Source organism: Juglans microcarpa x Juglans regia, chromosome 1D (genome assembly GCF_004785595.1).
Source record: "Juglans microcarpa x Juglans regia isolate MS1-56 chromosome 1D, Jm3101_v1.0, whole genome shotgun sequence".
Classification (NCBI taxonomy): Eukaryota; Viridiplantae; Streptophyta; class Magnoliopsida; order Fagales; family Juglandaceae; genus Juglans; species Juglans microcarpa x Juglans regia.
Window position 1 is genome coordinate 28053233 of NC_054594.1, and position 10711 is coordinate 28063943.

Consider the following 10711-nt stretch of genomic DNA (forward strand, 5'->3'; position numbering starts at 1 on the left):
GAATAGCATTAACGTTCATTTTACCTACTTGTTTGGATAGATTAGCCAATTGAGCAGCAATTGCAGACATTGAGTCAAGCTTAATGACGTTGGCCGCCTTCTTTGGCATTGCTTTCTCTGCGGCCCAGTGATAGTTGTTAGACGCCAACTCTTCCATAAGTTCATATGTGGCTTCAGGGGTCTTACTCATTAATGCTCCTCCTATGGCTGCATCAGCCATAGATCGATTTATGGATCCCAAACCATTGTAAAAAGTTTGTACTTGAAGCCAGGCTGGGAGGTCATGATGTGGATACTTGCACAATACATCCTTGTATCTCTCCCATGCCTCATATAATGATTCACCCTCAAATTGGGTGAAGGTAGTGATATCATTCATTAACTTCGTTGTCTTGGCCGGAGGGAAATATTTCACTAAAAAATTTTGTGCCAACTGTTCCTAGGTGGTGATGATGCCAAGCGGCAAAGAATTCAACCAAGATTTTGCTTTTTCCCTAAGTGAAAAGGGAAAAAGTCTCAATCGAATTGCATCATCTGTCACTCCGTTGTGTTTAAAAGTATCACAAATTTCTAAGAAATTTACAATATGGACATTAGGATCATCTTGTGACAACCCCCCAAACTGGACGGTTTGTTAAATCATTTGAATGATGGCCAGTTTGATCTCAAAGTTATCGTCTTGTATAGTTGGCCACCTTATACTAGACATTGCCCCATTGATCGAGGGCATCACATAGTCTCTTAATGCCTTGTGCTCCTGGTCGGCCATATTAACTTTGGATGTGGTGACCTTTTTCATTTTCTCTTTATTGATACGACGTAAGGTTCTTTCAATCTCAGGATCGAAAAGTGTATACTCTAATTCCTGAAAAGAAAACATCAAAATGAGATCAAATAAACTTTTATTTTTATTTCATTTTATTTTTTTGTTTTTTAAATAAATAAAATAAAATAAAATCCAAAATAGTAAAAATCTAGCAAGTATCAATATCAATAACAAATAACTATTCTCTGGCAACGGCGCCAAAAACTTGTTCACATAAAAATATATCTGCAAGTGCACAGAATCGTAACAAGTAGTAAAGTGTTTTAAAGAAAACGGTTATCGAACCCACAGGGAATAATTATGCAATTGAGTATTGAAATTGACTAAATTAATTAATATTTAGAAAACTGAAGTTTGAAGAATGATTTATCTGAATTAAACTAAAGAAAAGAACAATAAAGTTAAGATTTTAAAAATAATAAGAATAGATCTAGAGCATTTGACTTCACCTAGCAAATCCCACACAATTTATTCTTCCCTTGTTATAGAATCCCAATTATCCCAAGTTGATGATAAAAATCTCTTAACTATTCAATATTTTCCCTCAAATAATACCAAAAATATATCCATATCTCTATGTGAATTTAACTCATTGGAGACTTATTAAGTTCTTTGGATTTTTCTTGAAAATCACACTAGTCGTGGTAAAGCATCTTTGCTTTCGCTCAACTAATGGTCTTTAATCCTAGATTTTTAAACACAAATTACCTCTCGGTCTCATTGCAATCCAAATGATTGAACAATAGTTAGCTAGAAAATTGTAAGCATTAAGAACAAGGAATAAACACTCAATCATGAAAATATTGAAAGTAAAATAACTTGAAATATAAACTGTGTGTTCAATGCTAGGCTACATCAAAGCTCTAAAAAATAAAATTAGTTCATAATAAAATTAAAAAGAAAAAAAATAAAACTGGTGTTCTTCATTGGAGTCAGTTGATGAAGCATGTGGCTCTCGCCTCTGCTCCCCCGGATCTGCCTCCTTGAAAGAAATTCAAATAATAAACTTTGAACTATCGAAACCTAAACTCAAACTCTCTAAAATTCAAAACTAAAAACTCAAAAACCAAAAGACCCCCTATTCATAGATGTCAAAACTCAAATTTGGAAACAAAATCAATGCGGCTACAATCGAGCCTAAAAATCTAGAAAATAGTTTCTAAAGATATATGTTAACATAAAAGAAAATTATTCAAAGAATATCAGAATTATCAAAAATGGAAGATTCAATGATATTCAGCTTGATTTGCCGAGTTTAGGAGGATAGAGGCTAGTAGATTGATTGCGGAAATTGGAAGGTGGTCAGCAGCAAATTGATCCTGTTCGGGAGGAATTATCCCACTGTGTAGATGCCGTGTGCGTTGGATATAACTGGCGTGGATGTCACAAAAACCACGCGGCCCTCTCCTTGCCTACCGAGCGGAAAGACTCCCAATCAGGATGAAAGACTCCTCTTGCCTTTTCTAGTTGTTTCTTACGATGTCATTTAGGTTGGTCTTTTAAGTTGATCATTAGACTAGTCACCCAATCTAACTACCTAGAGCCTTGTCGCCAAGTCCTTTCACCTTCTGGTCACGAGTTTCCTCACCTACCAAGAGGTAAGTCTTCTAGCCTTTGGGCGAGGGAAATTTCTTTGCTGCCTACGGGACAAAGCTCCTAGCCCAAATCTCATCGGCTCTCTTCAGATCTTGCTGCCTCTCATTAGTCTGGATTTGTAGTCTCTTCTTTTGTATCAAAATGCTCTCTTTTTGCATTAAATCTTCTCATTCCTTCAAATCTAAGAAAATAAATAAAAATATATAGAAATAAAATAAAATCAATAGTATTGAAGGGAAAATGACACTTTTCATAAATAAAAGAGTGACAAAAAAACACATAAAAATAATACTTGTCACTAACTAACCCTGAATCTTCTTTCTGGGCATGCTTAATTATGTCTATCAAAGCTGGATGAACCATCAAACTGGCTACCAATGCATGTTGGTCAAGAGTAACAACCTCAATAACAGCTCTTTCTAAGTCCATTAATAAGTGGTGCTGAGTGTTAAGAGTTGCAATTGTTGGTCCCATTGACTTCTTGCTAAGTGCATCAGCTACGACATTAGCTTTGCCTGGATGGTAGTTAATGGTGTAGTTGTAATCCTTGATTAGCTCAAGCCATCTCCTCTACCTCATATTCAGTTCCTTTTGAGTGAAGAAGTACTTCAAGAACAAGTATCTGTTACCATGGATAGATGATTTTTTGGATCAATTGCAAGGAGCGTCAGTGTTTTCGAAAATAGACTTGAGATTAGGATATCATCAACTTAAGATAAAAAACCAGGATGTACCTAAAACTGCTATCCGAACTCGTTATGGACATTTTGAGTTTTTGGTAATACCTTTTGGTTTGACAAACACACCAGCATCATTTATGGAATTGATGAATCGAATCTTTAGGCAGTACCTGGATAGTTTGGTGGTAGTTTTCATAGATGACATATTGGTATATTCTGGACGAGGAGCACAGAGAACATTTAAGGATTGTGTTGCAAAACTCGACAAGAGCATCGGCTTTACACTAAGCTTAGTAAGTGTGAGTTCTAGCTCCGAGAAGTGAAATTTTTGGGACACATTATCTCTAGCAAAGGAGTTGCAGTAGACCCAGCAAAGGTAGAAGCAGTGACGGAATGGCAAAGGCCGACTAATGCCCACGAGATACATAGTTTCCTTGTTTTGGCCAGATATTACAAGAAGGATTTTCTAAACTCTTTGGTCCTTTAACGGCATTAACTAAGAAAAATACCAAGTATGTGTGGAGCAAAGAATGTGGGAAGAGTTTTCAGGAACTTAAGAGGAGGCTGACCACAGCACCGGTTTTGGCTTTACCTAAACCTCATAAGCCTTACGTGGTGTACATCGATGCTTCTAAGATGGGATTAGGATGTGTTCTAATGTAAGAAGGATGAGTAGTCACTTATGCATTGCGACAGCTCAAGAATCACGAGCAGAATTATCCTACTCATGACTTAGAATTAATTGCAGTAGTTTTTGCATTGAAGATCTAGAGACACTACTTGTATGGAGAAAAATGAGAGATAATTACACATCATAAGAGCCTCAAGTATCTGTTCAGTCAAAAGAATCTAAATATGAGATAATAAGCAATTTTCAGTGTGAGATTAAGTATCAACCTGGAATGGCTAATGTAGTAGCAGACGCCCTTAGTCACAAGGCCCAGGCTGAATCACCATCATTACTGGTGGAGATGCGGAGTTTGTTGATTGGAAAACGACCAAGGGATGCTATTTTGACAGTAGTGAAAGAAATTGTCTTGTTAACCGAGGAAGAGATTTGAGAAGGACAATGTAAGGATGATAAGCTGGAAAGCTTATGGCAAAGAATTTCTGAAGGCAAAGGACCACAGCACTTCATGATTAGGGAGAATGGAATTATATATTTCAAGGGAAGGAAGGTGATTCCTAGTGCCCCATAACTAAAAGATAAGCTTTTAAAGGAAGCTCATTGCACCCCTTATACAGCTCATCCTGGCAACACTAAGATGTACCGAGATCTGAAGGAAAAATTTTGGTGGGAAGGAATCACGACAGACGTGGTCAAATTCGTTGCAAAATGTTCCGTGATAGGTTTGCCAAGGACATCGACAGGAAAGAATTCGATTTGGGTTAAAGTCAACAAACTAACGAAGAGTGCACATTTTCTACCCATAACCAACACGAATTCCATGGAAAAGTTATCCCGAATTTACGTCAAGGAAGTAATTTGTTTGCACTGAGTGCCAAAGTCTATAGTTTCTGACAGGGATACAAGATTCACTTCACGATTCTGTCAGAATTTATAGAAGATGTTGGGTACAAATTTGAAGTTCATTAGATCATCCACAAATAGACAGACAAACAGAACGCACTATTCAGATACTGGAAGATATGTTGCGGCATGTGTGTTGGAACTAAGTGGTGATTAGGAAAGCTATTTGCCTTTAATAGAGTTTGCCTACAACAATAGTTTCTAGGCTACAATTCAGTTGGCACATTATGAGGCGATATACGGGAGAAAGTGCATATCACCACTATATTGGGGTGAAGTAGGAGAAAAGAAAGCGCTAGGACCTAAATACTTGCAAGAAGTGTGGGAGCAAGTAGCAATGATTCAAGAAAGAATGAAAGCGACCCAAAGTCGATAGAAAAGTTACATCGACAAACGACGCAAAAATCTAGAGTATTCTGTAGGTGACTGGGTGTACGTGAAAATTTCACCCATGAAAGGAGTTGTGCGGTTTGGCAAGAAGGGGAAGTTGAGTCCAATATACGTTGGATCTTTTGAACTGGTAGAAAAGATTGGTGCAGTAGCTTATCAATTAAGCCTACCAGTTGACATGCAAAGAGTGCACAACGTCTTACACATATCATCTTTGAAGAAGAGTTTTAGAGAAAGGCCAGTTGTTGTAATGGAACTTGGCCATATTCGGTTACAACCTAACTTGACTTATGAGGAATGGCCAGTGTAGATTGTGGATAGAAAAGAGCAAGAGCTAAGGAATTGGAGGATACCTTTAGTCAAAGTACTTTGGAATAACCCCAAATTTCAAGAAGCGACTTGGGAACGAGAAGATGTAATGAGGACTAATTACCCTCATTTGTTTGTAACTCAAATGTAAACTTTGTTTGAAAATTTTGGATGATTGATTGTACTTGTTCTTGTTATGAATGAACTGTTTCTGTATGAATTTATTACTCATAGTGCACACAATGTTGACCTATCATACCCTTGAAATAAGGCATGACACGACCTAGGAGAACCCCACGTATGTCTGTGTTTTCAGTGGCACGAATTAGAGAGCACCATCGCAGAAATCGTCTTAGGAGAAGGGAGCATGGCAGCTCAATCGAGGCAGATGGAAAAGCTCGAACACCATCGTATGCATGTGATGGATGCGAATTTTTGAGGAAATCTGTATCTACAACGAGCATTTCCACATGAGGAGTGACAACCTGGATATAGCTGGATAGAGGCGAAAAGAGCCTATTTGCGCTGTTTTAATTAGGAAGTAGAATCGAGTCACACATCAGAGGAACGAGCAATGAGATATATGCCTCTTGAGACCTCGGATATGTCTACGAATCGTATTCGTTTCCATGAAGAAGGCCAACCTATCGAAGATACGGAGCTTGAAATAGAGCATAAGCTAATTGAGATGTGGGTGAACATGTATTTTGATTATAACCTAGACGTGATATTCTATTTTTCACAAGATTCGGTGACAAAAGAGGATGATGTATCACCCCTATCATCATCAGAAGATTCCACGACAGCTAGTGTTAGAGGTATGCAATTTCAAATGATTGAAGTTTATTTGTTGAATTCATCATGTGCCGATTTCAAGGACGAAATCTATTTTCGAAGGGAGGAGGATGTGACATCCTGAATTTTTGTAAGGATTCTCATTTATATTTTTGTATGGACAATGATGTGTCCTTGGATTTTTGGTTAAGTATAGAAGAGCCCATTAGGCTAATTTCTTTTTTATTTTAGGTAGGATATGGATCTTTTAGTATAAGGCTTATTAGCCCTCAAAAGGAAATAGAGGGATTTGGTCCAAGGAAAATAAGCCCATGAGGGTATTTGCTTTAGGAAGCCCAAGTTCGGCCATGGGGCGAGGGAGAGGCACCACATGGCAAGAAAAGGAATTTTTGGTTTTCAAGAAAAGGAACTAAAGTGAAAAATGTCAACCCCACATTGGAAACTTGGAAGAAAAGTGGATGAAACCCAAAAGGGCATAGGGATTTTTGAATGAAGGGTTGTAGGTGCCACCTTGAGAGGAACAAGCTTCACATGGACACATGTCAAGCTTAGGATGAAAGTAGCTTTTTAGAGTTCCAAGATGTGTCATACTTGGGAAAACAAAAAACATGTTTCTTGAAGAATTTTTGTAAGAAACATGGAGGCTAGCCGACGGCAACAAGGAGCGAGAGAAAGAGACCCACAAGCTACCAAGGGAATGACACAAAAAGTCACCTCAAGCTTGTCAGATTCGGCACCCAACCTACTTTTGATATTTTTCATATATATTACGTGAACTCTTGTGTGACTATTTGTTTGATTATTGCTATTATTTCTTGTATATATATATTGGGCTTTGTGATGTTATGAGTATTTGGTATGAAATTGTGGTTTGAACCATGATATTCTATGGTTATCATATTCAGCCTAAGTGTAATTTTTGCATGAAGATGTTGTTTAAACTTTGTGTTATTACATCGCTATATTCGGCTATGATTGAGAAGAAGGAACAACCATATGTTGTGATGTTCCATTTAAAAAAAGTTTAGATGGCATCCATGTTGGTTTCAGTTTGGCTTTATAAAGGAGCTTTGCTTGTGTGTTTATGCATAAGATTAAATAGAGGCATGAGCATAGAAGTTGAGATGATGAAAAATGCATGTTTTGGAGTGCCTGTGTGAATTGGCCTCAACCCCTTTGTAGTTTTAAAAATCTATTTTTATGTATTGATGGGTGAATCAAATATGTTTGCATGAAATTATTCTTGTTTACATGTTCTAATATTTTCAAGCCATGTTACAAGATGCATGCCATGGGATAAACTATGTTATTCGGCTTTTACATGTTACATGAACAAGATTAATGTTTCTTCATGAGTCCATGTCACATGTCACATGCATTTGGGTCCATGTTTTATAAAGAAAGAGTCAAAGATGTTTTATCACAACCCCAAATGTTAACACCCGGGTCTAGCAACAAGTCGTTTTATAAAAGTTTTGTTTTTTGATTTATACGTATGAAGAGCCTAGTTAATTTTTTTAAGTATTTTTTTTTTTTTACTACGGGCTTAAAATCTTTGTTTTGGCGGTTTATGATTTTATTCGGCTTGATAATTAGGTTACTTTTTCTAAAGGGCCAAGGTGAGAATTGAGCCTCAAATTTTCTAGGACAAGTTGGATTATTTTTAGAAATTGAGTCAGGACCCATAACTCAAGAAAAAGTCCAAGCTTGTGTTACCTTATTTCAAACTCCACGTACTACACGGTTTCACGTCCGGTTTTTTTTTCCACTCACACGCACATACACGTCTCCCTCATCACTCTAGGGTTTGTTTTTGTTCTTCGTTCACCTATATATACGTACCTAACCATTCGTGCATGAAGAAAACCCAAGAATAGGGTTGACGTCTCCTTCCCTTATCCTCCATCATACAGAACCTCAGCCACCCCAAACTACCGATGCAACCCAGCCCCACGAAGACCCATGCCACAGCACCTAATGAGTCCACGTCTAGCAATCAACCGTAGCCCATCTTCACCATGGAAACTACCGCCGCACCACCTTCAAGTAGCCACTACAACTCCACACACGGAAACTTGCAAGTCACTGTAAAGCGAGATGACCCTTGCTGCCAGCCACTACCTCAAACGAGAGCTCCCTACCAAGATCCTCCATGCAATCTCTTGCACCGTAGCCCATTGCTCAGCCACCACAGCACTACCCTACACCACCAACCAACGCTACCGAGATTGCATGAAGACGTTGCTGAAACCTTTGTTTTTCCTAGTCAAAAACAGAGCAACAACGTGTGAGGGCCAAAGCTTGATTCGACCACCCTGTTCAAAGCCACATCTCGCACAAGAGTCTGCCGAAGATCTAGAGAGCCACTGTAAGCCACCAGCTAGCCACATCTCGTCCACTCTGTGCAACCTCGCACGCCGAAGATCACCACAGAAGGTCCCTTGCACGTAAAGTGTTATGCCACCATCTCCTTCTCTCTCGGTAAAAATATTTTTCCTTTCGACATCAAGCGCTTCTTTGGTTTTATTCTTTCTCCAGAAATGTACATTGTCTTGTAAAAATTATCTGGGCTGGTTTTATCTTAAAGCATGGGTTGTTTACGTAGTGGTTTCCTTTTGGAATGGGGTTTTCTTAATGGGATTAGGTTTAATAACTTTTTCAAGTGGGTTCTAGTTCATTTCATAATGGTCTTAAAACTTTCATGTTTTATTTATGGAATTTATTCCAGTGACTTTAAATTGTTATTAAGTAAAGATCTTTACAAACGTATTTTCAGAAGTAAGCGGTAACTGTGTAATTTTATTTTAAACACTTATATGATCTAGTTTATTTTTATTAAATAAATTTGTTGTTTAATTTAAATTATCCTGATATAATTGTATTATCTAGTATTAAACTTTATAGTTTGTTTTCAATAGTAAATAAGTTAGATTTTTATATCATAGTCAAAGTTATTAACTGGACATTGATGATATATTTTGAGGTTATGAGAATTTTAGGTTTTGAGGAATTAAATAGGTTTTTTAGAAACTTAGGCTTAAATATCAAAATACATGATTGATTGGAAATTTACGGGAATTACGTGATTATTTTATAGATGATGATTAATTATTGTTCGGCATTTTTAAGAAAAATTCTGAAATAGCTAAGAAGTCCAGGTAAGCGGGGTTCCTATGTTAGACTTTGCATAAAAATAAAATTGGTAGAGGTGGATTTTTGAAAAGTATGCATGCTTTGTTATAAAAAGAAATTTGAACAACTTCAGTTATTTGTTCTGCATTACTCATGAAATTCTGTATAATAATAAAGTATTTTCTAGCATGATATGATGTGATTTCTGAAAACCTCTAGCATAACATTCTATTTTTATTTTTATTCCATTCTGACCTTACTACGGGTATAAAACTGTGGCCTTTGTTCGGGTTGGTACCAACTTTTCTGTTTTTAGTGCATCCACTTTGGAAATAAAGTGGTTTTCTGCGTGGTTTTTCCTATGTGCACACTTGGGGCTCCGAGAATGAATAAGGGGAAAATTTACATTCTTTTTATGCTCGGTTAGCTACCGGGGCTTACACAACCCTACCATGAGGGTTAAACATGGTCTCTGTTCTGATATGATAAGATAAGATGAATATGTTCAGTTATATTCTGCCAAAGGAAATTTTGCATAAGAATGTTTTCTAAAAGTTTCGCTCTTATATTTTTGGTAACATGTTTTGATTTTACATTCTGAAAACAAGTACTTCTGATTCTGCATTCTGAAAGAAAATATTTTGTTTAACATTCTGAATTCTGATAAATGCTCATGTTTACACACTAGTATATATTCTCTGCTTACTGAGTTGTTGATAACTCACCCCTTATCTCCAAATATTTTTTAGATAATTTTGATGGTTCAGCTGGAGAACAAGAGTAGGAAGTTTTAGCAAGGTGTGATGATCGTAGTAGAATAAATGTCTGAGGGTACAAGTGCTTATTTGAGAGTCATAGTTTGTAAATTGATTTATTTTCGGTTATTTTGATTTGATGAGTTAAGGATATTTTTTAGTTTTTGGGGAGTTTTTAATTTATGTTATTGAAAATTTCTTTGTTGTCCCTATGAAGGAACATAGATATTTGGGTTGAGTAAATGAATTAATATTTTATGGAGTTTTCTGGATTTTATAGTTGTGATATTGAAGTTGATATTAAGTAATAAGAGCTAACTCTCCGGACCTTCGAGATCGGGGCGTTAAACCAAATGCTAGGAAGGGCAAATGCCTTAGTGGAACTCCCTGTCCACTCTGGAGTGTTTAAAGTCGAGTGGAAACCCCTAGGTCGACGAAGTACGGTGGATGGGCCTCGAATGGATCCTATGAAAGGATACCAGAGCGAGGTTGTACCTAAAGCTAGTGGGTTTTATACGGTGAATGTGAAATAAGTGAACTACCATAAAGAATGTGTTTATGTTTATGACGTAGTCACCTCGATCAAGTGGATCGTTGGTTGATGTGGTAACTAGGGGGAACACACGGTGCTTAGGGGAACCGTGAGGTATACAATCATGTGAATTATATTATATGAACAAGACATTTGCGCTCCATG

The 10711-nt window shown here is 37.1% G+C and overlaps 1 non-coding gene across 1 annotated transcript; it reads left to right on the forward strand.

The window, feature by feature from the left end:
• The first annotated feature begins 278 nt into the window (after positions 1 to 278).
• LOC121243723 lies at positions 279 to 385 on the forward strand. Its single transcript, XR_005936238.1, has one exon. It is a non-coding gene; the product is annotated as a small nucleolar RNA R71 (small nucleolar RNA).
• Positions 386 to 10711: the final 10326 nt, after the last annotated feature.